The sequence below is a fragment of the Neopelma chrysocephalum genome, unplaced genomic scaffold, assembly GCF_003984885.1.
Source record: "Neopelma chrysocephalum unplaced genomic scaffold, ASM398488v2 Primary Assembly neopelma1_102, whole genome shotgun sequence".
In the NCBI taxonomy this organism is placed as follows: Eukaryota; Metazoa; Chordata; class Aves; order Passeriformes; family Pipridae; genus Neopelma; species Neopelma chrysocephalum.
In genome coordinates this window covers 773,789-787,807 of record NW_020897765.1, presented here as the reverse complement: position 1 = coordinate 787,807, position 14,019 = coordinate 773,789, and the positions used below count along the sequence as shown (strand labels likewise).

Sequence of the window (14,019 nt, the reverse complement as noted above, 5' to 3'; positions counted from 1 at the left end):
CAGGCATGTTTGTCGTAATGAAGTTAAATGTTCCTAAAAGCAATTGTAAATTAGACTTGAAGAGGTTGCAGGCAAGTAGGCTGTATTCAAGCCAAGGAATAGGAAGCTTGGAAACAAACGACTCTTTCTTATGATTAAAGCTAACATTTGTTGAACTACTTTGTCAGCCTCTGTTCCTGAAAGGTAAGCCATTAACTTAATTGTTGTATAAGGACAGTAGTTCAAACGTGGGGTTCTAGCAATTAAATCACTGATGCCCAGTTTGTCAATACACCCAAGCAAATTCTGACAGAGAAGCCCTGTGCTATAGCTGTATTGCCTGTGCACCTTGCTGTGTGCTATTGCTTTATGGAACACAGCTCAGCATCTTCTAGGTCACAATGAGAAGATCATTTCCTAGTTGTTTTTTTTTTCCTAGAGCTTAAAATTGACAACAATAAATAAAAGGAAAAGAGATCAGCAGGCTTCTAAGCTAAAAAAACAAAACTAGTGTAATGAAAGATAAATAACAGAAGCCTCTTACTTAAAGATGTAATTTATTGCAAGGGCTTAGTGACGATATTAACTAAATAAATCAGACAGGGAAAAAGGCATTTTATTAAGTTTCAAATATGTAAACTGAGAAAAATGCAGTCCTATTAATGCAATTGTTTTTATTAAGGTAAGTGAACCATTTTTATTCAGTAGAGAACTATGTAGAAAGTTGTTATAATGCAAGTTAGAATCAACTTACATTTTAAACTCTAAATTTAAATGTAAATTTTTATCAGGCAGTATTTTTATTGGTAAATCCCTGGGTTTAGTGTTAATTTTAGGTTAGCTAGAATGAAAGTATTGCCAAAGTTTTTCTGTAATAATACGTTTTTTCACCCAATAAGTTTAGTTCTGATGTTACAGGAGACAAGGATTCGTAAGAAATTTCCAGATACAGCTGAGCAAGAAGTTGTTGCCATAGAGATGCTATTGAGCACCCGTAAAGTTAGTTTGTCCACACATGGTCTCAGGGTTTTCAACTCATCATATTTGCCCACACCCAAAATTCCTACATGAGAACCACTGTAATAGTTTGGGCGGGCCAGGCAGCCCTCTTCAGCTGCTGGACCAAACCTTCTGAGGGATCTGGTGTACTGACTTTTAAGCACCATGTGAAGGACCACAGAAATCTGGCAACTGGTAATTTACATATTGGGATGTTATGAGGACCAAAAAAAAAAATCTACTTGGCTTGAAGGGTTATGTCTTGGTTTACTCCTTTCTCACTGATGTCTGGCTGTAACCTTTTATGATAGCGGAATAACTTTAGTTGAGAAGCTGAAAATCCTTTCCCTGCTGCAGAATGTTCCAGCAGAACATTACTGCAGAGGAGCCACAGAGGAAGTGTGTCTTTTGGTTTTGAGGTGAACGTCATCCTTTCAAGGGTAGTTTAAAAGATTAAAAGAGAAAAAAAAGGAAAACAGTGGGGGCTACTACATGTAAAGTCAACAGAAGCTTGTCTGGTCAAGTGTTCAGCTTTTTCTCATTGGAGAGTGGTGCCCTTGAATTCTGTTTAGAATTGAACTGAAAGGGGCAACATTGTCTAAGCTATTTTACAGGTGTACCAACAACAGCTGGAAGTTCATTAGTATTCTATAGCATCCTATGGCCTTTAGGAGGACATGAATTTCTGAAGACCTTCTTGGAAGAAGGTGGGAAAACCATTACGTTTTGGTTTTGCTCTGCCTGAGAAGTCAAAGTAGATCAAATAACTCCATTATGCAAACAAGTAACAGATACATTATTCATCTCTGTCGCTCCCAGTTCATGCATTTTGTATATGATCTATTTCCTTCCATTTAATGAAGAAGCTAAAAACACCTTTGTCCTGCACTAAGTAGCTCTTTCTTTTTTTTTTTCCTTCCGTATTTTAACAATGTTCTTGCCAGCGCTGTCTCGTAAGAAGTCAAATCCAGGGTCAGGATGTCCAGTTTACCCAAAGTGGAAAGGCTGGAACTAGTTTTAAAATTCAAAACTCCAGAGGTGGATGTAATATTTGAGACTTGTTTTACTGCTACAGTTGGTAATTGGTATGTAATTGCATGCCTGGATGGAATGAGAAAAACCTGATTTTAGAACTAGTTATTCTAAGAAAGAACCTAACTAAACTGTTGTGTGGCAGGGAGCATATCTTGCTGCTTGTTTCACATACCAATCTTAGCTTGACAGGAGGAATCACAGAATACTTGAAGATTATTCAAGATTAATACTGACAGGCTATTAAAGGGCTACTTTTTCCTCTTGCTTACACAGGGTTTACTTGAATGTGACTCCGCAGACTCCAAGGAGCTGCTTCTGAGTCAGACTGTCAAATCATCACTGAGCCTTGCGTTTCTGAGCAATTTCAACCTGAGGCATTGGTCTAGCAACTGTCACGTGTAAGGTGACAAAGTCCCAAAGCATGACTCAGAAGTTTTTAAAATTATTGCTCCTTCCCTTCCTTGCTGTTTTATATTTGTACCTATTACCTAATTTCTGTGTTCTTGATTTTTTATGTATTTTCTACACTTTAACTTCTACTCATACAAACTCAGTTTAAATTCTCAAAGTTAATCTGTGCTCTGGCTTCTTTATAAGAGACAAAATCAGGTTCGTGTTTGTCCAACCACATTTGGTGTATCATATAGTTACCAAGGATTGAATTCAGAAATAAGAATGAAATTAATTTATCTATCTGAAACTAACTTACATAGTCTTTAAGGAACTTGAGGAGCACCTTTCTCTGAGGTTGTGTGTGTATGTGTTACTGCTAAAATTAGGGGGAAAAATTTCCTAGACTTTCGTCTAGGACCAAAGTTATGAATAGTTTGAACCAATCAATGCTTTGTCTAACACTGAGTGTTAAGTGCAGGTGAGTATCTTAAAAATTTCCAGTTCAGTATTTCAATGTTTCAGGTGTAAATGTTGTTTTGAACTTGCTTTTCTCAAGTATTTTTATATACTTTTCCTACAGCATTTGTCAGTTAATCAGTAGGTAGCAATGTCAAATGAGAGGCTTCCAGGGCTTACCCATTATGGTTGACTGTACCAAGATGGAGTTTTTACTTATGAACCATTGCTATAATTAAATTACCTTTTTTTTTTTAGTTTGTTTATTCCCATCGGAAAAGAAGAAAAGTAGGTCCAAAAGCTGACTGTAAATACGCAAATTGTTCAGTTCTCTTGTGACTGATAGGTGCTGAGCAGTCTAAACTTTTTTTCCTTAGAATGTAGTGAAAAATTGAGGCATTGCTTTTCTCAGGGATTTAATTACAATTATTTGTGTTGTCCTCAGTGGCTGTAGGGTAGTTAGACCTTAATGACCTTGTTTTAAAAATAACAGTGTTAGGAAGAAAGGCTTGAAACCCTTGTTTCTCTATGACAGTGCAAACAGCAATAAGAGAACCAGCAATAAAGGAGCCAACAATTAGGTTGACTGTTTAAATTCTTTCACCCTCAAATGAAGGCTCTGACCTTGAATCCTTTTGCAAATTGGTTCAAGGTCCTCAATCAGACCTCTTCTGCCCAGAGAAGTTGTGGATGCCCCATCCCTGTAAGTGTCCAAGGCCAGATTGGATGAGGCTCTGTTCAGCCTGCTCTAGTGAAAGGTGTCCCTGCCCATGGCAGTGGGGTTGGAACTAGATGGTCTATAAGGTTCCTTCCAATCCAAGCCATTCTATGATCAGGAGTACATTAGAAACAGGATAGAATGATTTAAACCTCAGTGGTACTGAAATGCCACCTCAATTTGCAGCACAAGCTTAAGTGCATTCTTGATATGAAGTCTGCCTTGGGAGTGACTGAAGAAATGAGGTCAGTACACTGTAAAACTTGTCTTCAATCAGAAAAGGTACAAGACCACTCTGTTTGGATTTGTGGGCTACCCATCTTTGTAGTGAATTTTTTATATACCTCCAGGAGGAGACTTATAGTACTGAAAAGGGTTTTTTGGTAGGCAAAGATATTTTCAAACTTAAATAAGGATAAAAATGACAAAAGTTGGTCCATAAGACAACTTTCATCTGCCTAGCCCAGGTAGCAGCAGTAGCAAAGAAAGATAGGTAACACGGAGTTTGGGACAGTTTACACAAATTTACACACGTCTGTGTGCTGCCTGGTCAGGTACAGGTAGCTGAGTTGTTTCCTGTTCGTGCTGAAGACATGATTTCCCAAGTGTTGCATAAATACATACACGACACCATAGCTCATAAGTAATGTCAAAGAAGTATGAACCAATATAAAGAGAGTAATCAAAAGGATGTGTCAGCATTTGTCTCAGTAATTGAACAGCTAAGTAATTGAATTGTGTCTGACAGACACAAGCAAGCCATTTTTATTTGAAGACTGATAAAGGCATACAGAGAATGCTAGGAGTGCTTATATATCATATAGTGAGCTTGGTGAGACTCCTTAGGCAAGGAAAACCATGTTTGGAGTTTGTTTCATGGTGGGAAGGGACAATTAACAGAGGTTTGGGAAAATCAGAGATGAGTTGAGCCCTGTGGATCTCATTTGTTATCTACTGAGAATCTCTTCAGTCCCAGTTCTCTTGCAAAAATGGTATTTTCCCTACTGAGGAAAAGTCACAATTTTTTTAACTTGCCAGCATTGTCACAGCAGTAGAACTGATTATTAGTTTTAATAGACCAGAAAGCAATACTGGAATTTTCTTACCGTTGTGGATTACTGTCTCTACCAGTGCTTGGTAGAAATAGGGAAATCTTTTTATGTACACAGAAAAATGAAATGATATGTAAATTGTATCCCAGCTCTGTTATCATAGGCATGATGAATATAAATTTAATGAAATACAGGACCATTCCCATTGCACCCTCTGAGAAAGATGCTTATTACTCTACTTTAGTTACACCTCAATTCACAGGCAGCTCTGCAGGTTTAGTGAGGTGATATTAGAAAAAAGTGCTACTTCATGTAAGAGTTGCAGAATCTACAAGTCCTGATTTCTTTGTCACACAATAGAGAGTATATTTTAAAACACTTTTTTTATTTAATCAGAAATTATTAAAAGGTATTTTCAAGCATTTTTTTTTCTTTTGTCCTTCCACCTTCAGTCTCCATCTTGGCAGTCTTCACTTTTCGTAAAGTATAGAAACATTTCAGTCTGAACAGTCCTTTTTGCAAGGTCTGATATTCACTGATTCTAAGGGATTTCTTGCTGAAAAGGGAAAGAGGAATATTTACTGGATGGTTAACAGAGATAAGGGCCATCACCCTCTGTATCCTCAGCTTGTTTTGATTAAGATCAGTTGGCTTGCATTGCATAAAGATGGATTTTTCATTAAGGACTCGTAAAAGCCAGAGAAATACATAGTTTTATATGTGTCTTTTTGGCATCTAAAATAAATAATTTCTGTCTTTTTTTTTAATTAATAGTGATGCTGATTTATTTCTTAGGAGGAATGATTCTTGTCATCTTGATCACAGTGAACATTACCTATCATGAACATTAAAAGCAGACTCACATTTTTAACTCAAAAACTTAAAGGGATTCTGTCATCCATTTTTACAAAAGAACCAGCCATATTCCATCAATCTGCTATTACTTTTATTTCAGATTGTTTTTCTCTTGCTTTCAGGAAAGTTTCCATGGTTGTGTTCCCTATATTATCATTCTAATAGACTGCATCTGATCTTTCACAGTCTCCTACCTTTGGAGAACACCAAGATTGTAAATATTTCAAGATGAGGCAAACAAAAATCAAAAGTACCAGCTGAACTACTGAGAGAATTAAAAGTCTTGGAGTAGTTGCATGCATAGGGACTGAACAAGAAGCATTCTCGTCTTATGTTATTACTGGAAGAGTGTACCCCAGACCTTCTTCGTTACACCTTTTGTGAAACAGTTCTGTGCAGTAATTTCCTGAGAAAAGAAGTCAAAAACCTAAAATCCCTTGTGCAGCTTAGGCTACCTAGAATTACTTCTGAATTTCTGTGTATACTTGGTAGACCACAAGACAATGACTTGGGGAGTTTTTACATTGCAAATGGTAAATGATCTGTTTGGTTGTGTGATGGGTTTTTGTGTGAAAATAAGTTTCTTATTCCGTATTTAAGTGCATCTAGTTTCAGTTTGTTTTTAATCATAATGTCATGCACAGATTCAGAGATAATGTGGCTATCAGCCTTGTCACATCATGTTATCTAAAGGTCTCCTTTATTATTGGTTAACTTCTTCTGCTATAAATATTTGGCTAGTTATCAAATGAAGTTTGCCTTCTTTGTGAAAATATGTTTCAATCTAAACTATTCAGCCTTTTTTATGATGAAGAAGTAAGTCTTCCTGTAAAGCCCATTTTCTGGTGTTCATCTCATTTTTATGGATCTTTTTATGGATTTACTCTACTGTACCACTGATCCTTCACAAAATGTATACACCCAGAATGGGCATACATCCCAGAATGTGCTTCACCATTGCTCAATTCAGAGATTATATAATCTCCCTGCTTCACTATTAGATATTTTTCCTTGTATTATATTTGAAGATTGTTATCTTTTAGTCTTTCAGGTGACTGGAATGTTTACCTGGTAAATTTTCATAGCTAATTTCTAACCATTCAGGAGCCTTTCAGAGTTTTCTTCTGCTGATTTGAAGTTCAGTGGTTACCAGACTCCATATTTTCTGAAGATCTGAACTTCAATCATGTTCATCTTTTTGTAACCTCTTTCTCTGACACTGTCCTTCATCTGCTTTAGCTCCTTGCTCCTTTATGTGTAAAATTCAGGTGTAAAATTCTGGTTGAATCTCCTTAACTGGCTACGGAATTCACATTTTTCCTATGTTATCTTAGTAGAACTTGTTCTTGATTAAGCCTTCCTTTTAAACAGTGGTTTTCCAAGTTTGACTTTCCATTTCCTAGAACAAAAGGAGGAGTTTCCCCTGTGTTTAAAAAGGGAGAAAGTTTGGACTAACTACTGTCAAAAGCCCCATGGCCTTGACTAGTCTCTAAATACAGAACTATGGCTACATTTATATCTCAAATATGAACAAGCTGCAACCACGTGAGGCCTACTGCTTTCATGGCTTAACTTAAAAGGAAGACACATTTATAACACATACAAGCCTTGCTAATTATTAATAATATGCTGTGCTAACAAACATAAATGTGTACTCTTACAGCATTACTAAGGATTATATAGCATCTTGGTTAATAAGCAGATATATGACTATATACAATACTAGGCTAAATATAATATTAGGTTGGAAAGTTCAGCTTCAGTCAACTCCAGCTCAGGGGTACCCCCAGCATTACAATTGTTCAGAATTGAAGAATTTTGCATCATCATTTTGGGTAACTTTTTTTTCTGCTTGTAAAAATGGGAAATTTTGGCAGATGTTTCTGTAGAAGAAGGGCAGTGTAGCCTATTGTACCTCTTTCCTTTGTAGTTTCTGCAATAGCTTGGCAGCACCAACAACTGTGGTACAGGTGAAGCTTCAGGTTTGTAGTAGCTACATAACATGTCTAGACATCCCTGTTTGGCTAAGACATTTCTGAAAACAGAATGTTCTGGTGTCCCAATGGAAATGGTCAGGATGTTTTTGTGCTGTTTCTCAGGGCATGAGATTTTCTTTCTGCAAACCAGCCCTTTCCCACCCTACCCCCTGCCCCCCAGCTGCAGCTGTAGGAATTAAGTGGTTTCTGGGGCTCAGATGTGAAGTGTAATCACTGAGTTGGGTTATGGAACCTGACACAGAGCAGGTCCCTGTCCCATGCACTAAGTGGCAATAGGGAATGCAGGGAAAAAAAATTACAAAAATCCCAAACTGGGAAAAAAGCGCACATGTATTTAGTAACAGAAGAAATGACTTTGTAGTCTATTGCAAATTCCTGAGGTTATTAATTGATGGCTTGGATTCCTTCTGAATATTAGCTGTTGCTGTTTTATAAATCTTTCTTGATAAAACTGATTATTGCCTATTCCATGGCCTTTTAAAATTGACAGCATTTAATTTTTGAAGACCTACAAATTAATAAGGCCCAGCCAGATGAATGACCCGTTAAAGAGATGCAGTGTCCTGTTCTTGTCGGCTCTGTAGCCTCTATCACCACCCTTTTCTTCTGTTACAGCCACCCATAGGCACTGCTGTGCAGTGCCCATGTTTTTCTTCAGTCAGTATTTTGGAGTGTAGAGATTGGAGTAAGTGGTTAAAACTCCTATCCACTTGAACTGTGTAAGATCAGCAGTGGGAACGATTTGCAGGACTACATCTTTTCTAGTGACTGTTCTGGATGTCTCAGCCCACGTTCCAGATAGAGTAGCTGGATCTCTGTTACCCTGAAGATGCTGACCTGCTTCTGCCCTGGGCTACTGTTGGCATCCAAATAAAAAATAAAATGCTTCTCTCTCTTCTCTGTGACAGGTAAATATTACCAAAAGGATAACTTGGTGGGTCAAAATAAATCCTGTATTAAACATAAAGTGAAGACTTCATGAAAAATGGTAATTTTTTTTCAGTCTGTAGAGTAAGGACAGTTCTTCATGCTGATGTAACTGTTGGCCTGAGAGAAGCAGATCTGCCTCTATTAGCACAGAAAGGGTAGATCTATGATCTTCAAAAGTATTCTTAGCTTTTTTTAGCCAAGTTCTGAGAGTTTACTCTGTTTATATATAGTGTAATATATTTTGCTTGTAATTAATGACCATTCCTTATGTAGAACCAGCATCAGCATTTACTGGAAGCTGGGTGTTTTCTATGACTGTATTTTTCAGTTATATCTGGAAACTTGCTCACTGATATTTTTAGCCTTTTCTTGTCTATGCACATTTCTAATTTTTGCTCTGTTTTCTTGCTTGTGTCTGAACAGTTTTGTAATTTCCTGCTGGCTAATGGCTTCTAGTGGGAATGGCTGCTGCTGTGGTAATGGGTTTTGATAGGCACGTTTCAAAACTTCAGGAAAGCAAATATGATCTACTTAGGCTGTCACTAGCATAACAGAAGAAAAATTATTCTGTAGAACAAATGAACGGCTTTTAGTCTTGTGAAGTTTTGTTTCTGCTCTTCTGGAGAAGTCTTCCTAGAACTGATACTCTGCTCTGCTGGGAACATCAGAACTACTAACTTTATTTATTAAGATTCATGTCTGTGAAAGCCAATGCAAACAAAATCCTACAAGACTGATCAGACTTCAGTACTGACTGAACTGGGGTAAAATATCTCGGTGCCTTGTCCCTGCTTGGTATAGCACATTTTGTGGGGAAAAAGTAGTTTTCTTCTACCTCTAGGTGTGTTATAGGAAATTGTGAATTGTCCCCTCCTGTTCACTTGCTTGGTGCCTGTCACTTTATAAAGTTCAATCATGCCTCTACCAAAGCATGTCTTTGCCAAGCTGGAGAGTCCCACTCTGTTTGGTTTCTCATGTTCATATACATTTTATCATTAGTTTTTTTTTCTCGTTGAGTGTTGTTTGGGCTGAAGGGAGCTGTCAGCTGAGAGTTCCAGGAGAAGCACAAGTCAGAAGCTCTCTCACCTTTCTCTCTGGGGAGTGGTGCCTAGAAGTGACAAGGCCGCAGGGCTGACTTGGATGCTCAGTTATGCCTTGCCTAAGAAGACACCAGGAGACTCTGCTGACCACTTGGCTTCTCTGAGGTGTTGGCTACATGTTTATGGAGGCCAGGAACTGTAGAGATTTGGCTGCAATTGGCAGCAGCTTCCTTGGTGACTGTGGTGTTCAAGGTGTACATCAATGCACTGTATTCTAGTGTAAGAATATAGACAACATAGAGAAGCAATGCCTGTCCCTATGACAGCTGAAAAGTCTAATCCAAGCTGCTTAGTGTTTCTAATTTTATGGCAGGTGTTGGCATCCTTACCCAAGTGGCAGACCATGGACATGCATGAGAACTAAGGTTTGGGCTGTAACCTGCCCCTCTTGCCTCCTCGAAGGCATTGCCTGGAGTGATAGGTACTATCAGGTGGTGTGGTGGTGGCTGCCTGGTGTTGGTGTCCACTTTGACCATTATACCCTAGCCCACTGGGCAGTACGCAGCATATACTGAGTATATAGGATGGAATCATAGAATTATTGAATGGTTTGACTTGGCAAGCCCCCTGCACTTGTTTGCCTTTAAACTGATGTTTAAAAGGCAAATATAAAGACTAGTACTTCAGCCCTGTTTTTAAATACATTTTTCAGATAATTGTCCTTCTAGTTTAAAAAAAAGTCAAGAATACGTGTCTGGTGTGGTAAACACCAGCAGAACCCACTGGATAATGTTTGGAAAGGAGAATGTACAATTTATCATCAAGAATCATTCCCAAATTCAATCAGCTATTAAAAAAGTAAACAGTTAGCAATTGAAAATAAATCAAATGGAAAAAAAATCAGAATGAAAAATCTGAAGGTGTCCTAATTATGAATGTCTGGTTATTTTTATTTCCTATTTAAGAGTTAAGTTGAATTTTGTGTTGATAAAAGACATAGTGTGACATGCTCAATAAATGAACAATGAAGTGAGATGGTATGTAGAAAGGAAGAGATCTTGGATTCCTTGGTGAACATCTCTCTCTCATTGTTTGTATTAGTGAAAACAACCTGATTTTTCATTAAATGGATAGAGTGTTGAAAATCAGCTTGGGAATGTGGCTGATTTTGACTGAGGGCTGTCTTTAAAAACTAGATGTCAAAAGGCATGGCTCTGTGTTTGTATATATGTGTACATAACATAACTGTTGAAGATTTGCATTTTATTTTGGAGAAACAGCTGTTCAAAGAAGGCTTAATGGAAAAGGATGTTTATTCCTTTCCCCAAATAATGAAACAGACAAATGCAAACCATTAGAATTTAGAACATGATATGTAGCATAATTAAAGTGCAGCCTTCTGTTTAAAATATCTCTTAAATTCAGAGATTTCTAAAAATACTCCTATACAGTATGGACCAGGAGTAAGTAGGGGATTTCGTGTATAGTGTGTAAGAAGTGCAGGGCTGCACTTGTTGTTGGCATGGGGGAGGAATGCAGGTGGTGGCTGACATGTGGCTTCAAGCCCAAAATGTGGTGGTGTTGGTACCTTTAGACAGACTCTGCCCTTCCTAGGCTCTCTGGTTCAGATCAGCTCTGCTCACTGTGTATTCATAGCAGTGGTTACTTTTAAACAGAGTCTACTGTCTGTCTCCCAGGATTATATGACATTATTGGAAGCCTGTGGTGACAAAACCTTTGCAATTTTGCTTCTTGTTGTAGACTGGTTATTTTCTCAATGCTTTCAGCTCCCTTCCTTGGGACTAGCTCTATATTAGTTAAATTTCCTAAGTCTATGCTTATTGACCCTAGCATATTTATTTAATGGCCTGCTATGTTGTCGTGAGAAATGCAGTTGGAAGGAATTTTCTGTGAAAATATGTTGTGCGTTTCTGTTTCAGTTGGGAGTATTCTTTTAGCATTTACGTAAAAATCTTGTTAAATGGCTGGATATAAATACACACTGGAGCATGCACATAACTCCTTTGAATGTGAGTAATTTTATTGATTAGTCTGTTAAGTGTATTCAGTGTTGCCTCCCATCACTCCCAACAGGCTGACAGACCCAGAAACAATTCAGGTTCCTCTCTCACTGTGATACTTGTGGCAGGGACTTGACTTTCTTACAAGGGTCTGGGGAGGCAGAGCCCTGCAGTCTCTGACTACGGTTACAACCACCAGCTTTAATTGTTTGCTGTAGCCTTTGGGATGTAGCTCTGTCCTGGAGAAGAGGGCTCAGATTTTTCAGGTTGTTAGAAGAATACAATCCTGCATCATTCTTCTCTTCCAGCATTGTTTTGTTACTGTATACAAGGAGGTCAATATCCATCTTAATTTTTTTAGTCTTTCCCCCACACGTGGTGAATAAGTACCAGAGATACTTTCTCTTTCCATAATAGTGACATTCTGGGAAGGAAGATAACAAATGCATCAAGCAGGTGACAAAAAGAAGAGAGAATTCCTTTGTGCAGTGAATAATTCAGCACTGAAATTCCTTGACAGGGAGGACTGTGGAAGCTAACAGTTCACATATGTTCAAAAAACGTCTGGACAGATGACAGGAAGCAAAATCAAATGGGCATTATGTAATTCAGTGGTAATGCCTCTTCCCCTTAAACTGGAAGTTGGGAGAGTGTTGTAGAGAAGTATCACTGTGTATTATTCCAGTCCTTATGCTATTAGCCACAGTACCAGATTGGATGCTAGGCATCTTTGCACCTTTGGTCTGATTAATGTGGCTGACCTGTGTTCTTGGCAACTTTCTTCAAAGGATGCTCATAATAGGAAAACCAGATGAGGTCTCTGGCTGTATGGAGAAGCATACAGCAGGGGAAGTTGCTGGCACTCTGTAGCTTTCTAGCTTTATGGAGAATGGAAAAGGTTAAAAACAATAGTGAATTTCTCCTTTATGCTTAACTTTCTGAAGTCTCCCCTTGTTCTCTAGCACTGTACCTTACTGAGTCCTAAAGCTATGCAATTTTTTTTTAAAGATCCTCTTACAAGCAAAATTTTGGACAGGACACATGCAACTATACAGTGATCCATTGAGGCTGAAAAATTAAAAAAATTTCTGTTAAAATTCAAAAACTACACTACAAATCCCAGAAGAATACATGGGTAGGCTCTTGTTGCTGAGTGTGGTTACTTTTTTTTTTATGCTAAGTCTACTCTCTATGTGACTATCTTTTGATTGTGGATGGCTAATAGCTTCATAGACAATTTGTGGTGTCCCTCAAGCCGTGAGTGGTTCCTAATGCACACCTGGCCCACTAGGTTGCTTGTCTGGGGCTGTGCTGCAAGTGATATGGGCTCTTTTATACAACCCTGGGTTTTTAGGGTGAAAAATTGAGAAGATAATAGATTCTTGTTTTCTCTTTGCAGTTTTTTTTTGAGCTGACTGTCCTGAGCCCCTGCCAACAAGGGGCCTGCTACCTAGTCTGCAACACTCACTGTGCCCGGGTACTCTCCTTCTGGAGCTGAGCATTAGCTCTGCACGATACAGCTTTCCATGGCGAGGTGTGAGCTTGCTCTGGCCTTCTGGCCTCTGCAATTTCAGGATCATTAAGCCATGAACGTGATTCAACAGTGGAATTGTCTCTTACACCTGCAGCACCTCCAACAGCCCACGTGGGTTCAGTTTAGCCATCCAGCACCTTGGCTTATAGCTCCCCTTTTACCCAGTACTCTTCTCTGTATGTCACTCTGTATGTCATGCACTTGCTACTTTTCACACTCTACATGCGTGTCTGTGCCCAGTGCAGAAATATGCCAGATTTACCCCTTTTATTCCTTCATGTTTTGTGTACGCCTGAAGTACCCAGGGCTGTAGCTGTTTCAAATTATTATGGTAGGCAAGTAATACATACCCTGATTCCAGATCTAGTTATTTTCAGTTAAATCAACAAGTATAGCAATTTAATTGAAAACATTCTATTCTTAGTTAGCTTTGTTAGATCTATCTGCTTACCCACACCTGAATGTACTACTGAGATCATCATTATTAGTTTAACTCACCTACAGGTTTGTGCAATTAGCATAGTCCCTTCTTAGTGTAAAGCAGTTTTGCCTGTTGGCAGATGAACTATATTCTAATGCATGCAATATTGACCTGGCTGAGCTGTCATAATAACACAGCCTGAAATCCTACTGCCTGATATCCATATTCTCAGCTGGCAACATCTCTTACTCAGTTTAAGTGGTTTCTTTTGATGAAAATGATCAAGAGATCATAAGATGGTCCTTGCAGTAATGTCAAAGTGGTGACAAATCCTTTCTCTGCTATGGAGAGATAGATACTCTGGGTTCTCCTGTGGTGTTGGGTTTGCTCTGTGTTCGAAAGGACACTTGAATGTAGTTTCTCAGATTGGACAGTAGCACTACAAAATTCAGAATATCATTCTATAGCACTAGTGGAACAAAATAAGACTGTTAAAGTCAAAGTGTTAAATAAATTTAATTTTGGTGTGGGTATTGAAACAATATAGACTTCAAATTTTATGTGTAGTGGGATCACTGGAAGATTGCTA

The 14,019-nt window shown here is 38.3% G+C and overlaps 1 protein-coding gene across 1 annotated transcript in view; it reads left to right on the top strand.

Annotated features, from left to right (window-relative positions):
- GPR158 (G protein-coupled receptor 158) overlaps nt 1-14,019 on the top strand; it is a 193,621-nt gene that overhangs the window by 29,250 nt on the left and 150,352 nt on the right. The gene's annotated exons all lie outside the window — the stretch shown is intronic.